At 37.7% G+C, this 16771-nt stretch overlaps 1 long non-coding RNA gene across 1 annotated transcript; it reads left to right on the top strand.

Moving 5' to 3' along the window:
* Nucleotides 1–12: 12 nt before the first annotated feature.
* LOC118612918 lies at nt 13–7964 on the top strand. The gene is made up of 2 exons (XR_004955266.1): nt 13–458; nt 6333–7964. It is a non-coding gene; the product is annotated as an uncharacterized LOC118612918 (long non-coding RNA).
* The last annotated feature ends 8807 nt before the right edge of the window (nt 7965–16771 follow it).

The following is a 16771-nucleotide window of genomic DNA, read 5'->3' as shown; positions in this document are numbered from 1 at the left end:
TTGATTGGGCAAAAGTGTTTCCCCGCCCGGCTTCTGTTGGTCTAGTGTGGGCGGCACAAGGCTCGTCCTTCCGCTTTCAATCGCAGGTGGTTGCTACGGGCGCTGGGGACTGAAGGTACGCGGTGAGAGTTCTTTTAGAGAAGGTGTGAACCTCGACCAAGATTGGAAACTTTATGCGGAGAAAGGGCGATCTGAGCCCTGACTTGATAGGTCCCTCGCCGGCTCCCGTAATCCCCGCACGTTGGCTCCATTTTTTCCACGCTCTCCAGCCGCCCTACCCTTCGCGGGATTCCCCGGCCTTTCGGGTCTGGTGCGGTCTTCTGCGAGGTGCTGTGTGGAGTGCTCCAGGGCCGGACGTGGGCGGTGCGAGCGAGTCCGTTCGGTTCAGCCCTCCCCTGCCATTGTTCAGGAGAGCTGGTGGGTTTTAACCTGTCGGAAAGTCCTCAAGTTTCCGCAAGGTAACTTTACCAGCATTTCCTTTTATTCCCTCACCTCCACCTCTACTCCAGGGCAGATTTTATACCTAGTGACCCAGAGCTCTAGACTTGGAATTCAGATTATCCACTGCCTTTTCTGTTATTCATGAAGAATTCGCTGAAGTTGCCGCCTTTTTTTTTTTTAATGCTTTTTTCCCTTCCCTAAGGGTAGAAGAGCAACTTCACATCCTCGTTGAAAGACTGTAAATGAATTATTTGTTCAGGAAAGATAACCGGTTAAGTCATTTAATGGGTAGTATATGAATGAAAGGAAAATGCCAAGCTTTCATTTTCAGTTAATATACCAGTGGTCAAGTCCTTAATCTCTCCAGGTCTGTATCCCTCAAGTAAAGTTTATACCTGGCCCTAGATTAGGATTATAAATGACCAAGGCATTTCATAAAAAGGTAGGGGAAATGTAGAAATATGCCTTTTGGGTATCAATATGTTTTTCTCATCATTTATTCCCTGCCTTCATGAATTCATCAGGAATTTCATCTTGTGGTCCCTAGCCAATCAGATGTTTAATACTAATAAAACCGAGGAGAAATTCCAAGTAGCAGTTCTCAGGGATCTGTTAGATTCTGAGGGTATGCTTTAGGTTTCTTGTTAGCTAAGGTAACTTTTCTATTAACAATGTTAGTTAAATTCACTATGCTTGCTCCTTAAAAGTTCTTTTGAAATTAATATCTAGTAACTACATATATACCTAATATTTCCTGAACACCCAGGAATACAGGGTGCTGTGCGGCCCCTACTAATATCTAATAAAGGAGTGAATATCTCACAAAATTACTTGAAAGTGGAGTCTCCTCTTGGTAAATGTGTTTGTGCCCTGTATATAAACGAAGGGGGTGAAGGTGCAGGTAGCTGATTGTGGGTAAGAAGGGACATTTTGTTTTCTCAGAAAGTGGATCGTTATGGCATAAAAATCCAGCACCTACTATAGTCCTTTTTTTTTTTTTTTTTTTTTTTTGCCCATAATCAATTCAATTAAATAAATGGCTTTCATTAAAAGTTGAACCACATGTCCCTCTGGGAAAAATAATAAAGGAGCCATAGAACAAAGAGGGAAAGGATGCAGTAATATATGAGAGAATGAGCTAGATTCGGGAACTTAGAAAGGTCTATAAACCTTTTGGAGAACTAGGCACCTGTGGCAGAATAGTCAGGGTGGACTGGAGACACTACCTAGATAAAGAAGCCGGTAAAAACCGATCCCCGAACTGAATTCTGTATTATGTACCTGTAATTGCCTAATTTGTATTTCTGACTGTATGTAAACTAGAAACTATTACTTTTTAAAAAGACACCTGAAAGTGTGTATAGCTGTCTTGACAACTTAAAGAAAGATACAGAAGAAAAGGATTGGGAACTGTTTCCAAGACTACAACTTTATAAGGAAGTACCTGGTACTTTGGGTGGTGGCAGCAAAAGCGGGGAACTGATATCTGGGCAGCGGCTCTGATGCTAAAGACACTACCTTAAAAAAGTAATTCTGAAAGCCTCGTAATATCGCTTTTAAAGAAATAAAATGAAAGATTAGATATTTTAAAAAGTAATTGAGTATACACAAGAATGAAATTCGGATACATTCTACAACTTGGATAAAGCTCGAAGACATTATGTTAAGTGAAACAAGCCAGACACAAAAGGACAAATATTGTACGTACTTATATGAGGTACCTAGAACAGTCAGACTCTTAGATACAAAATGTAGAATAATGGTTACCAGGGGCAGGGAAAGGAGGGGAGAGTTGGGGAATTATTATTTAAATGGTACAAAAATCGCAGTATGAGATGATGAAAAACCTATCTGAAGATGGATTGTGGTGATAGTTGCATAATCGTGTGAATGTACTTAATGCCAATGAACTATACACTTAACAAATGGTAAAAAAATAAAAATAAAAAAGTAAATTTTCTGTTAAGTGTATTTTACCACAATAAAAATAATTTTTTTAAAGGAAAGTAATTGAAATGTGAGTTCTTTGAGAACCAATGCCGTGTCTTATTTAACCTGGCATATAATAGATGCTCTAGAAATATTTGCCGAGTAAATAGACAAGTATGTATTGATTGCTGTAAACGTACTAGCTACATAGAGATTAATATATGTGTCAGTTAGAGTAAGTAGAAAATTCAGTATATCAAATTGCCACTCTTAAAATTTAATTTAAAACTAGTATTTCTTTTTATTTCCTTGTGGGTTTTTTTTTTTTTAAGTAGAAGTTTGTTAGTCACAACCTTTTCAGTGAAATACTGAGAGATGAGAATTGTTTCTTAAGAAATGCAGATCATTTGGATATTGATGAAAATTCTGCATTCACCCACAGAATGAAAGCTCTCAGATATTTTGGTACTTTTTTGCACATTTTTGCCAAAAAAAAAAGGGGGGGGGAACAATCCCCTAATTGAACGGTGCCATAATTATTTTAGAGATAAAACACAGAAGTCTGATATTACAATGAAACATGCTATTTTCCTATCTATAGCTTAGAAGTCTTAAAATCCACTGGAAGTAAATAGTTTGGTAAAAATAGCCCAATAATTATTGGAAATACTTAAGATTTGTTGGTAAATCATATATGGTCACTTTGTGCAGATATTCCTGGGCAAATGGCAGAAGATAATGTAGAAAATTTTGTAAGTGATTGCAAATCAATCTACTATAGGTCCCTTTGCTTTTCCTAAATATTGTGCCCCCCCCCCCAAATCTTCATTTATCTCTAGCAGCTACAATTTGTCATTTACGTAAAAAGACATTTTAGATTTGGCCACTTTGCCTTGTATGTGATTTTTTTTTTCTTTTTACTTCAGTCATTTTGTAAGAATATTTAAAAATAAGCAAAGATTTTTAGCCAAGGCTATTGGGAGGTTTAACAAGCTTTGATTCTTGCAAGTCCCTCAGGAAGTAATCATTGGCTAGTCCTGGCCAATGACGGACCATGGTCGGAGTACTAATGCAGCTTCATTGCTACAATATTTGGTTGGAACTCCTCTCCTGGGCAGCTTTGGCTTGAGAACTACTCATAAGCTTAGCTTAAAGGTTCTTAGAACTGTGCTATAGTTTGAGATGCTGTCTACTCAGTCCTTTCTTTTCCCTCCTTTATAGGCCTCAGACCTGTGTCATAGTTTGCAGACTCTCCCACCTTCTCCTGCTTCCTTCCCTTTTATCTTTCAGATATTTCCCCTAACGAATCTTTTGCATTTTGTTCTGGGCTGAATTGTGCCCTCCCCAAAAATGTATATGTTAAATTCTTAAACCCCCAACACCTCAGAATGTGACTGTATTTGGAGATAAGTCCTTTAAGGAGGTGAAAAATGAAGCTACTAGAGCGAACCCCAATCCAATCTGACTGGTGTCTTTAAGAAATTTAGACACAGACATCAGAGGCATGTGTGCACAAAGGGCCATGTGAGGACACAGCAAGAAAGTGGCTATGTACAAGCCACGGAAAGAGGCCTCAGAAGAAACCAAACCTGATGATACCTTGATCTTGGACTTCTAGCTTTCAGAACTATGAGAAGTCAATTTCTGTACAGAGCTTATGGCAAGCCCCAGTAGAAAAATCACAGTGCAGTCCCTGGGTTTCTGGAGCAAGGCCAGGCCAGCTGCAACAGAGAATTATATACATTTTCAGAATCGACTACTAGAGTGATAATGGGCCTTGGTGGAGATAGAACACTTAACCATAAGGTACCAAGTAACCATGTGTCTAGAACTGCCTGTTATGGACTGGGTTCTACTGATCCAGATAGAACCAGCAGCATCTATTGTAAGATGGAAATGTTACGTCATGGATGGAGCTCAAGTGCAGTGTGGCACTGATAAGCCGTATGATCGGGTAGCCCAGATGCCCATGCTGGACTAATAATATAACCGGCTGAAGGAGGAGGGGTGAAACCTGAGTTTGATTTATGGTTATGTCAGCTCAGTATGTGGGTGCAGGCCAAAATTAGATGGTAGCTGCATTATGGTCATATTCTTGAGAGGCTTTGAAACAAAATCTTCCCAATGGGCAAAGTTGGAAGCATCGTTTCTGTTCATTTGCTTTGTATATAAGGAGAAGCAGACTGAAGTAAGAACATATATAGATTCTTATGCATGTGTCAATGGCCTGGCCTTTGGTAGAGGACCTGAAAGGAAAAGGACTGGAAGATCAAAGACAAGGAAGTCTGGGGTAGAATCATGTGGAATAATATAAGAAGTGGGCATGAAGCATGAAGATTTTTGTATCACCTCTTGATACACCAGGGAAGAGGTACTAAACAAGTAGACAGAATGACTTATCCAGTTGTCATTAACAGCTTTAATCATCAGCCACCTTGGACCAGCACAATGAGCACTGTTTGGGTTATTATATGCCCCACAAAGTTTGTTGAAATCCTAACCCCTAATACCTCCAATTGTGACCTTATTTGAAAATAGGATTGTTGCAAATGTAGTTAGGTTGACATCACTGCAGTAGGGTGGGCCCCTATGTCAATGTGACTAGTGTCGTTATAAGCAGACACAAAGTGAAGAGAGAGATACACAGAGATAATGCCATGTGAAGATAAAAACAGATCAGGTTGATGTAGCAGAAGCCAAGGAATGCCAAATTGCCACCAAACCACCAGAAGCCAGAGAAGCATGGAACAGAGTTTCCTTCACAGCCCTCAGAAGGAACTAAACCTGCTGACACCTTGATCTCAAACTTGTGGCCTCCAGAACTGTGAGACAATATGTTATTTAAATCACCAGATCTGTGGTTCTTTATTAAGGCAGTCCTAAGAAACTAATACAAGCACATAAATAAAGTGGCCACGGTGGAAGAGATGGAGACTATATGGGCCCAAAAGCATGGACTTCAGCTTTCCAAGGCTGATCTGGCTACTGATACCTAAATGTCCAACCTGTCAGCAAGAGGCCAGTGCGGATCCCCCAATGTGGCACTATTACTCAAAGAAAACAACTGTCTACTTGGTGACAAGTTGGCTACATTGGATCAGTGGTTCGTTCTCACAGTGATAGATAGCTATTCTGGGTATGGGTTTTCCTTTCCACACACACATCCTCAGCCAGAGTTACTGTACAGGGGTTTATGGAATGCCTGATCCACAGGCATAAAGATCTTGTGTAACATAGCATTCGACCAGAGCACCTGGCTTCATAGTAAAAGAGGTGTAGGAGTGGACACATGACCATGCAACCTACTGGTCATACCACACCATCCAAAAGAGCTAAAAGAGCTGACCCCAAAGAGAGAGAGAATGACTTTCTAAAGGCACAGGTGAAGTGCCAGTCAGAAGCAACACTCGAAAGTTGGATGCTATCATTCAGGACAGGTTGTACACATTAAATCAGAGGCCTTTATGACCCCAACAGGAAACATACATGTGTCCACTTACCAAGGAGTGGAGGCAGGAATAGCGCCACTTACCTTTGCTGCCAATGACCCACTAGAGGATTTTTGTGCTTTCCATACCCACAAATCTGGGATGGACATACTGGTCCCCAAAGAGGTTGCACTCCTGTTAAGGGACACAGCAAGGGTCCTATTGTACTATAAGCTGTGACTGCTGCTGGGTCCTTCGGATTCATTCCAGGAGCATCTCCTGATACTCTCTTGCCCCATTGTAACTGTGAATACATGTAGCAACTCTGGCCTGAGAAAGGTATGGTTATCAGGAGCTCAGACCCCTCAGGAATTAAGGTTTGGATCATACCACCACTAAAGCCAACAAGACCTGCTAAAATGATAACTGAGGATGTGAGGAATTTAGAGTGGATACAGGGCAAAGGAGAGAATGCTCATGTTGGGGCCTCCAAACCAATGGCTGTGTTCATTTCACTAACCTTCCTCTTCTAAGTTTTCCTTCAGGAAGAAAAGCCCATTGGAGCCATGGAAGAGCATCTCCAAACCTGCATCAAGAAGTAGGTCTGTGGGGCCAAGGAATGAACTGTGGTGGTTCGGAAAATGGGCCACTGGATTTCCTGCTGTGCAGAACATAGTTAATCGATGACCCCAGCTACTGACCTGGATCTACCACTGTGTTCACAACTGAGGCCACACTTCCCATAATCTATTCCTCGCTGATGACTGAGTATGTTACAGTAATAATACAGGCTCATTTCTTTGAGACTTGGGACTCCTTGGGCCACTTGGACTAGAGAACTACCCATAGGATCAGAGCTCAGAGGGAGATTTAGAGAAAGGATCAAGAAATTTATTTAAAGTAAAAAATTAAAGATAAAACCAGAAATTGATGAAATAGCAGATATACAACAAAATTGGCAAAGCCAAGGTTTATTAATCTTTGAAAAGACTTAAAAAATTAACTCCTGGAAAGACTAATGAAGAAAAAATGTAAGAAAACACATTACCAATATCAGTAACAAAAAGGGGGACATCACTACAGGTCCTATAGGCATTAAAAACATGAGGATATTATAAATAGTTTTATACCAATGAATTTGATAATTCAGATGAAATGGAAAATGTTGTCAAAAGAATACTAAGACAAACATAATAGCTAGAAATTTCTATGTATTTTAAAGGAATTAAATTTATAATCTAAAACCTTTCTAAAAAGATAACTCCAGATGGCTTCACTAGTGAATTCTTTCCAACATGTATATTTCTTTTAGAAAGGCATAAAAGGCATATTCACACTTTCTAATGCTTTTATGTTACACACTCTATTTGTGCATTAACTTCTCCCAGCTCCATATATCATTTATTGAGTACCTACTAAGCATTGTGTTGAGAATTGTAGATAAAAAACTGAATAGTTTTTGGCAGAGGGAGCTTTCAGGTTGATGGAAGAAGCAGACATAAAATGTAAATGCAGTGAAATACTGCTAATAAAGATTTATATCAAGTACTATGAGAGATGAGTATGAATCCAGGGAAGGGAAGGCTTTCCAGGCATCACCATGTGCTCTGGGCATAAAAATAACTGGAAAATAGAGGACATTCCTTCTCAGTCTTCCTTACTGGATCTTCGCTTATTTCCTTAAAATTTTTGATGCCTCAGGCTTCTCTCCTTGCCTTCTGTTTTTCACTTTCCCCAAACAATTTCTTCCATCCCCACATTCGTCCTTTCCATGTATAAGTTACTCATTCCCAAATCTGTATGTCTAGCCCCTACCTCTCCCTTGAGCTCCATGCCCAAATAATCAAATAATGAGGGAACTCACAACAGTGGGAGAACTAGAGGAAACATCTCTAACATAAGTGGAGCTTGAGTCCAGTCGCGTGGCCGATGATCTAATTAATCATGCCTATGTAATGAAATCCCAATAAAATCTCCAGTCACTGAGACTCAAGAGGAGTCCCTGGTTGGTGAACACAGGTGTGTTGGGAAGGTGAAACATCCTGACTCCATAGGGAGAAGGCATGGAATCTGTGTTGAAGGTCTTCCCAGACCTCACTCCTGGTGTCTCTTCATTTGGCTGGCTCTGATTTGTATCCTTTAAATAAAACTGTAATGGCAAGTGTAGCACTTCTTTAGTTCTGTCAGTCATTCTTGTTCATTATTGAACCTTAGGAGCTCATGGGAATCCCCAGATTTTCTCCAGTTGATCAGAAGTGTAGGTGGCCTCAGGACCCCCAAAGTGTGGCTGGTGCCTAAAGTAAGGGCAATCTTGCTAAGGACTCTGCCCTTAAACTTGTGGAGTCTGATGCTAATTCTAGGTGGTTAGCATCATAACTGTATTGCCAGTTAGGTTTGGTGTCAGAATAACAGGTTAACAGAGAATCCTACTCAAACTGCCTTTATTTGTGCACATTACTGAAAAGTCCCCAAGTACATGGCTTCATGCCTGGCTTAATCCAGCAACTCAGATAATGGGACCAGGTTTTTCTTTCAGTTTTTCTCAAGACTGGCTTCATTCTCATCAAATTCTCCCATCGTGGTGCAGGATGGCTGCCAGTGGTTCTTGAGGCTATGTGTTTGTGGATTTATATCCAATTGAGGGGGCAAGAGAAGATGGGAGATGTAGAGATAGAGATAAATAGTTTTATTCATTCAAATAGATGTCCAAAAATTGAGCGTAATTGGTCTGAGTTGGGTCATGTGCCCATCCTTGAATGAATTACCATGACCAGGAAGGAGTATTGCCGTTAGTCAATCAGAGCCTATTCCTAAAACCAGATGTAGGATTTATCTTACCCAAACCATTTGGCCCTGAATGGCTTGCTTTGTGAAAAATCTGTGTACTGTTGTGGAAAAATGGGGAAATGAATACTGTGGAAACAATCAGTAATGAGTGTTTATTTGGTATTTATTGAATTGACTCCTCATTTTGAAAATTAGCTGCATTCTGGAAAGCAATCCCAGATTTCTTTAGTTCTTAAATTCTATGCTTAAGAGTTGCTCTATCTGTATTCTAGGTGGCTTAGGTATCCTGTGATGCTTTCTTCGCCACCTAATGATTTGCTGGTGCAATTCCAAAAGAGAAATACAAGTTGTCAGATTATGGTACAGCTCATCTTCTCCAGAGATCATTTAGGTGACAATTACTCAGAGAATAAAACCCTAAGAAATGCTCACACTTGAAGAGCTGACAGGGGAAAATGGTTCTGCAAAAGAATGCCTCTATGCCCTCAGCTCTGCAAAACCACTTGGAACCACCAAATAGTTGCTACAAAGTTAATATACTAGAATTCATGGGCTTTATTTATGGTAAACATCCTTAGATCTTTACTTAGAGTCAATTTGCCATGATTCTAGGTGCAGTTTAAACGGGTTTAGTTATCTGATGTCGTGAACATCTGTTGTTCATTGTTTTTCCTCTTTGAGGCAAAAACACTCTGATCTTCCTATGGGGAAACTAGTTCTCTCTATATTTTGTGGGTTTGGTAGGAGTAATACTACCTGCAAAGTCCAGGAATGGGCACATGACCAAGTTCAGACCAGTCCCTTGATTGTCATTTGGGCCCCTGGATCCGGTCATAACTAAAATTCTTGGACTTTTCAACTGCAGGAGATGACAAATTACTTTTTTTGCTTAAGTGTGTTTGAGTTGGGTATCTGTACCAAGAGTCTTAACCAGTTCATCTAGTTTTCTGGTCAAGCAAATTAGAAACAACAGTAGAAGAGAGTGTTTGCTTGAAGACATGTGAATTAGCAGTTTCCTGATTTATTTTTAATATTATAAATTCTGAACACATAATGAAATAAAATCCAGTACTTTGGCACTTGGTGCTGATACCAAAGGAAAGCAAAGGAAAACCATAAAATCTCTCTCTCTCTCTCTCTCTCTCTCTCTTTCTGTCTCTCATTAAATAAAAAAAAAAAAAAAAAAACAACACAGTTTGGGACCCTAGTCATGAACCTATACTTACAATACAGGAAAATGTTTGATAGTCCTGATGACATTCCCTGTTTTTATAACTGTCCTCAATGGTCTTTCACACTTTAAACCGTCTTTGATTTCTCTCTCAGTACATAGCTATTATATTATTAAATTATATAAATTATATTATAAATGTTTCCATTTTAATTTACTGCAAAACCAAAATACTTTTCACACGTTCAGAATTTATAAAGTTTTTAAAAAATTCATGAAACTAAGTATTATTTAACACATTTTAAAACAAAAATTACGATACATGACAAAGTGGCCTGCAGCTTTCCGTGATTTCACTGGTCTCACTCCCACTCCCCCACACGTACACACTTGCACATATGTCATCTCTGACATAGCTGGTGTGGAAGAACTTTTAAGACTTTTCGTGGACGTGGTTCCGTAGTGCAGCGGTTAGCATGTCTGCTTTACATGCAGAAGGTCCTGGGTTCACACCCCAGTGGAGCCACAGTCCAGGGTCTACAGCCATGCCACCCTGAACAATCCTGATGTCTGATGTTGGAAGCTAAGCAGGGTCGGGCCTAGTTAGTACAAAAAAAAAAAAGTTAAAGAAAAATGAAAAGATGTTTCCCGCCCGGTTAAACTCCCCAGAGTTTCTAGGAATGCTGGCTCCGATAACAATGTCTATGTCTCTCCTGTGAGCCCGCCCAAGAGAGATGGTTCCTATGGGGTGATTTCCTACTTTAGAGGCTCCTCCAGCCAAATCCTCGCTCAGCATTTTTGCCAGGGGAGGATTAAGCGGTTTGGAAGAGGTAGGGAGTTGTTGGCACTGGGCGGTAAAAAGGGGTGGGAGGGCTTGTGGTGGTAGTGATGAGGAAGGGGCTTGGGCAGGTTTGAAGACAGCTGAGAAGAATAAATGCAGCTGCTGATCAATGTCTAAAAGAATAATATTACGCCAACAAAAATACCTGAATTTCAGGGTTTAAAAACAGTACAGTATACCAGAACACTGGAATATAGGAAACAGTAATGTAATTATGACTTCCTCTTTCCTGACCTTCAGTCAGAATAGCCTCTAAATCTTAATTTCAGAGACATGCCATTTCACCTAGAGATTCTGCTTCCTGAAATATTCTTGGCACAAACTTTGGAAGGCCCTAATTTTGTTTAAGAAGGAAAGCCATTATGTTTATATCAGTGATACACCTTGCTGCCAGAGTCATTTTTCTGAGAAACAGTTCCAATCAAGTAGTCACTAATTATTGAACATTTGCTATGTGCTAAGCACTAGGCTATATATCCATTATCTTATTTAACCTTCACAAAAGCCCTTTGTAGTAAGTAAAAGCTTAGAAAAATCTCTTGAAAAAGAAACAAAGCTACTAGATGGTAGGACTAGGTTTAGAACTCAGATCTCTCTGGCTCTGGAGCTTGGGTCCTTTTACCAGAAGTCCAAGAAGTCTTTAGTGTCTCCCAAGATTATCTAAAACAAATGAACAAAAAACTATTAGGACTGAAATTTGGCAAGCAGTCATGGATTTTAATAAGTGCTGGGAGAGTGATGATACCTTGAATGTATAGTTGGTTTGATTACAATGTGATAACAATATGAATATAATACTGCTTTTTAAGAAGCAGTAGCTCTCCAGAAAATATAAGTGAAGGAAACATTTTCCAGCTCATTTTAGAAGGCTATCATTACCTTGATAACAAAACCAAAGACAGTCCAAAAAAGAAAACTACAGACCAATAGCTCTTTTGAACATAAGTACAAAAGTCCTCAGAATATTAGAAAATCGAACTCAGAAATACATAATATATAAGTATATATTACAGAATACAAAAAGGAAAAATGTTCAAAGAATAACATTGTGACCAAAAATTCAAGGCTGATTCAATATTTGATAATTAGTCAATAGACTCACAAAAATATAGGCAACTTAGCTTTGATAAAAGAGCAAAGGCAATTCAATGGAGAAAGGATAGGTTTTTCAACAAATGGTGCTTGAACAACTGGACTTCCACGTGCAAAAAAAAGTGAATCTAGACACTGAATTTATACTCCTCACAAGTAAGCTCAAAATGGATTATAGATCTAAATGTAAAATGAAAAGCTATAAAAGTCTTAGATAACAGAGGAGAAAATCTAGATGACCTTGGATTTGGCGATGACTTTTTCCCCTTCTTGGATTTTCACCAATGGTAATGACTTTAGATACAAAACCAAAAGTATGACCTATGAGAGAAAAAAATTGAAAAGCTGAACTTCTTTAAAATTAAAAACTTTTACTATGTGAAAGACATTGTCAAGAGGATAAGACAATCCAAAAACTGAGAGAAAATATCTGCAAAATTCACAAAGAACTCTGAGATCTCAATAAGAAAACGAACAATCCAATTTAAATGAGGGAAAGGTCTGAACAGTCACTTCACCAAAGGAGATATATCGATGTCATATAAGTATATGAAAAGGTGATCGATGTCATATGTCATTAAGCAGTTGCAAATTAAAACAATAATAAGATACCACGACACACCTATTAGAATGACTAAAGCCCAAAACTAACAACATCAAATGTTGATGAGGATGTGGAGCAACAAGAAGTCTCGTTCATTGCTGGTAGAATGCAAAATGGTAGAACTTTGGAAGATGGTTTCACAGTTTCTTGCAAAACTAAACATACTTTTACCACACAATTCAACAATCACACTCTTTGGTATTTACTCGAATAAGTTGAAAACTTATGTCTGTACAAAAACTTGCACGTAGATGTTTATGTCAGTTTTGCTCATAATTGCAAAAACTTGGAAGCAACCAAGGTGTCCTTTGGCAGGTGGTGGGTACATAAACTGTGATACATCCATACAATGGAACAGTGGGATATAATTCAACAGTACAAGAAATGAGCTATCAAGCCATGAAAAAAGTAGAGGAACCTAAAGGTATATTACTAAGTGAAAGAAACCAATTTGAAAAGGCTACATACTGAATGATTCTAATTATATGATACTCTGGATAGGCAAAACTATGGAGGCAGTAAGAAGACCAGTTACAAGAGAGTTGGGAGGAGTGAAGGATTAATAAGTAGAACATAGAAGATTATTAGGGCAGTGAAATTACTCTGTATAATACTATAAAGGTGGATACATGTCATTATACATTTATCAAAGCCCATAGAATATATAACTCAAAGAATAAACCGTAATGTAAACTCTGCTCTTTAGCAGACAAAGATGTGTCAATGTTGTGTTACTGATTGCGACAGATAAATGTACTATACTGATTCGTGATGTTCATGATGGGAGAGGCTGTGTGGGAGGGGGTAGGGAATTGGGAATTCTTTGCATTTTCTGCCCAGTTTTGCTGTGAACCTATGGAACTGCTCTAGAAATTTAATATATATAAATTTAATCTACCATGCTAATTGTTCAGAGAAGAAAATACTCATGATCATTATCAATTGATAAAGCATTTGACAAAATTCAACATCCATTCATGATAAAAACTCTCAGTAAACTGGGAATACAGAGGAACTTCCTCAACTTGATAAGGAGAATCTTTTAAAAAGATTCGTACAGTTAATATGATGATACTAAATGGTGAAATGCTGAACACTTTTCCCTGAGATTGAGAACAAAGCAAAGATGTCTACTCTCACCATGCCTATCCAACATTGTACTGGATGTCTTAGCGAGCAGTAAGACATGTAAAATAAATAAAAGGCATACATGTTGTAAAGGAAGAAATAAAAATGTCCCAATTTGCAGACAACGTAATAGCCCATATAGAAAAGCCCAAGAAATCTACAAAAACAACTCATGGAATGAAAAGTCACAGGATATAAAATCAACAGAAAAAATCAATCATATTTCTATGTTTTAGCAATCATCAAATGGAGATTTAAATTTAAAATAATACCATTTATAATTGCTCCCCAAAAATTAAATACTCAGGTATAAATCTACTAAAACATGTACACGATGTATATGCTTAAAACTGCAAATGCTGGTGAAAGAAATCAGAGAAGACCTAAATAAATGGAGAGGTATACTGTGTTCATGAATTAGAAAATGCAACTTAGTAATAACTATTTTGCTTAAACTGATCTATAGATTTAATGCAATTCCAATCAATATCTCAGCAGAATTTTTTGTAGACATAGACAAGCTGATCTCAAAATTTATTCGAAATGCAAAGGAACCAGAATAGCTAAAACAATTTTGGAGACAGAAGTTGGAAGAATCATATTACTCTATTTTAAGATTTACAGTATCCAATACAGTGTGGTATTGGCAAAAGTCCAGACCCATAAATTAAATAGTCCAGAAATAGACCCACACAAATATGGCCAATTGATTTTTTTTTTTTACAAAAGTGAAAAAGCAATTAAATGGAGAGAAAATAGTCTTTTCAAAAACTGGTGTTAGAACAATTGGACATCTATATGCCAAGAAGAAAAAAGAAAAAGAACCTTGACCTAAATCTCAACTTTGTACCAAAAAAAACTTCAAAAATACCTAAATATAAATCATAAATCTATAAAACATTTACAGGATTTATAACATAGGAGAAAATATTTGTGACCTAAAATTAGGAAAGCTATTAGATGTGATGCCAAAAGCATGTTCCATTAAGAAAATAAATTAGACTCCACCAAAATGTAAAACATTTGCTCAGCAGAAGATATTATTAAAAGAATGAAAACGCAAATGCAGACTGGGAGAAAATATTTGCAAATTACATATCCGGCAAAGGACTTGCATTCAGATTATATAAAGAATTCTCAGAACTCAAATGTAAGGAACAACCCAATTTAAAATATAGCCAAAAGACTCAAAGGACACTTCAGGGGAGAAGGTACGCAGGTAACAAATAAGCACATTAAAAGATGTTCTACATCATTAGCCTTTGGGGAAATGCAAATTAAAACCACAATGAAATACCATGCATGCCTTTTAGAAAGGCTTTTTTAAAAAAACTAATAATACCAAGTGCTGGAGAAGTTGTAAAATAATTGGAATACATCATTGGTGAGAAAGAAAAATGGTACAGCCACTCTAGAAAACAGTTGGCTAGTTCCACATAAAGTTATATTTATTTATATAGAACCTAGAAATCTCACTTCTGTGTGTATACCCTAGGAATAAACACATTTACTCAAAAACCTGTACCAGAATGTTTATAGCAGCTCTACTCATAATTGAAAAAAAGGTGGGAGGAACAATCTAAATATATTTTGGTATGTAAACTGTGAATGATAATATGATAGAATACTACTCAACAACAATAAAGAACGAACTACTGCAACGATATGGATGAATCTCAAAATCATTATGCTGAGTGAAAGAAGCCAGACATGAAAGAGTATATTCTGCATAATTCCATTTATTCGAAATTCTAGAGAAAGCAAAATTAATTTATAGTGACGGAGAGTAGATCAGTGTTTGGGGATTGGCAGGTGGGAGCTCTTTGGAATGATGGAAAACTTCTAAATCTTGATTATGGTGGTGAGTACATGCATATATATTTATCAAAACTCAAAGTTGAAATGTTCACATCTTATTACCTAGCCAGCTCATTTTTAGGTATAGAGCAATGTTTATCAAACCGCTAGTAGAAACCATTATTAATGAATCATTAAATCAATCCAGTGTGTCTGCTCAGAGGGGTACTTACTGTGAAAATAATGAAGCTTAAGCTTTAAGCCCTGTCACTTGCAAAGCTTTTTCCAGAACTTGGTTGCTAATTTCTTATTTATAATTTTGTATTCTTTTTCTCAAGTGCTCCAAAATTATATTAGGCTCCACAATACCAGGATCTTCCTCTGGATGAGTAAATTTTCTTTTTTGAATGAAATGGAATAGACAACATAAGAGTATTTTGTAAAACTTTTGTTTCAGTTTATATAACGAGTCATAAAAATTTATTTCTTACCAGGGTTTGTATTCAAGAAAATAAAAACAGAAAGAAATTTGGAAATTCAGTGCTGTCTAGCAACTTACACACATGCGCACAAGGAGATGTGTACACATTCAATGCAGACTGTGTGTAAGAGTAAATATTTGGAAATAAGTGTCCGATATGAGAATTAGTGAGTACACTGCGGTCTATGTGTGTTGTGGAATTCTGTGTAGCTACAATGAACTAAAGGTACATATATCAGTCTAGATGACTCGTGAACACATAACTAAAAGAGCAAGTTAAAGAAGGATATTTGGATAAGTTTAAAACAATTTGAAAAAAAACAGTACTGTGGTGCATGTCTATGTATTGTCTCTAGATAGAGTTTCATAGAGAGTGAAAGTATTAAAGTATGCATGAGGCTTGCAAAAAAATTCAGGAGAGGATAGTGGTTACTTGTGGGGAGGAAGAAGGAAGGAATGATATGAAGGTACAAACAGGGCTTTGATTTTACGTTTTTGTTTTGTTTTGAAAGAATGGATTTGGGACAAGGCAGTGTTAACAAGCATGGTTGGTGGATATGTGGACTTTTGCTGTATTCTGATTCTTTTCTGATTGTGTTGTATTCTCTATGCATACTGTAGTAAGACAATGGTAAGAAGTTTTATTTCATATTTGTGTTGTGTGGGCATTTACATACATCACACCACTTAATCCTCATAATGACCTTATGCAGTAAGTAGGACAGAAATTATTTGTGTTGTTTGGGCATTTACATACATCACACCACTTAATCCTCATAATGACCTTATGCAGTAAGTAGGACAGAAATTATTGTCCCTAGTCCATAGAAAAGGAATCTAAGACTGCAAACCAATTTATTAAGAACTGGATTTGAGGACTCAGTTGCTCCTTATATAGCCTAGATTTGCATGGCAATCTACTAGAGAAGTTTCCTTCAAGTCCGGGAGGCCAGATCCCAGCCTCTCCCTCCTACCTCAGCCTTGGGAAAAGGCACTTACTCAATGGGGAAATGAATTGATTACTAATAACTAAATGCTTTGTTCAAAAACAGTTATTCTGAAGTACCAGAGA

This window comes from Rousettus aegyptiacus, unplaced genomic scaffold (assembly GCF_014176215.1).
Source record: "Rousettus aegyptiacus isolate mRouAeg1 unplaced genomic scaffold, mRouAeg1.p scaffold_m13_p_17, whole genome shotgun sequence".
Taxonomy (NCBI): Eukaryota; Metazoa; Chordata; class Mammalia; order Chiroptera; family Pteropodidae; genus Rousettus; species Rousettus aegyptiacus.
The sequence above is the reverse complement of the archived record's forward strand: the minus strand, read 5'-3'. Positions and strand labels throughout refer to the sequence as shown.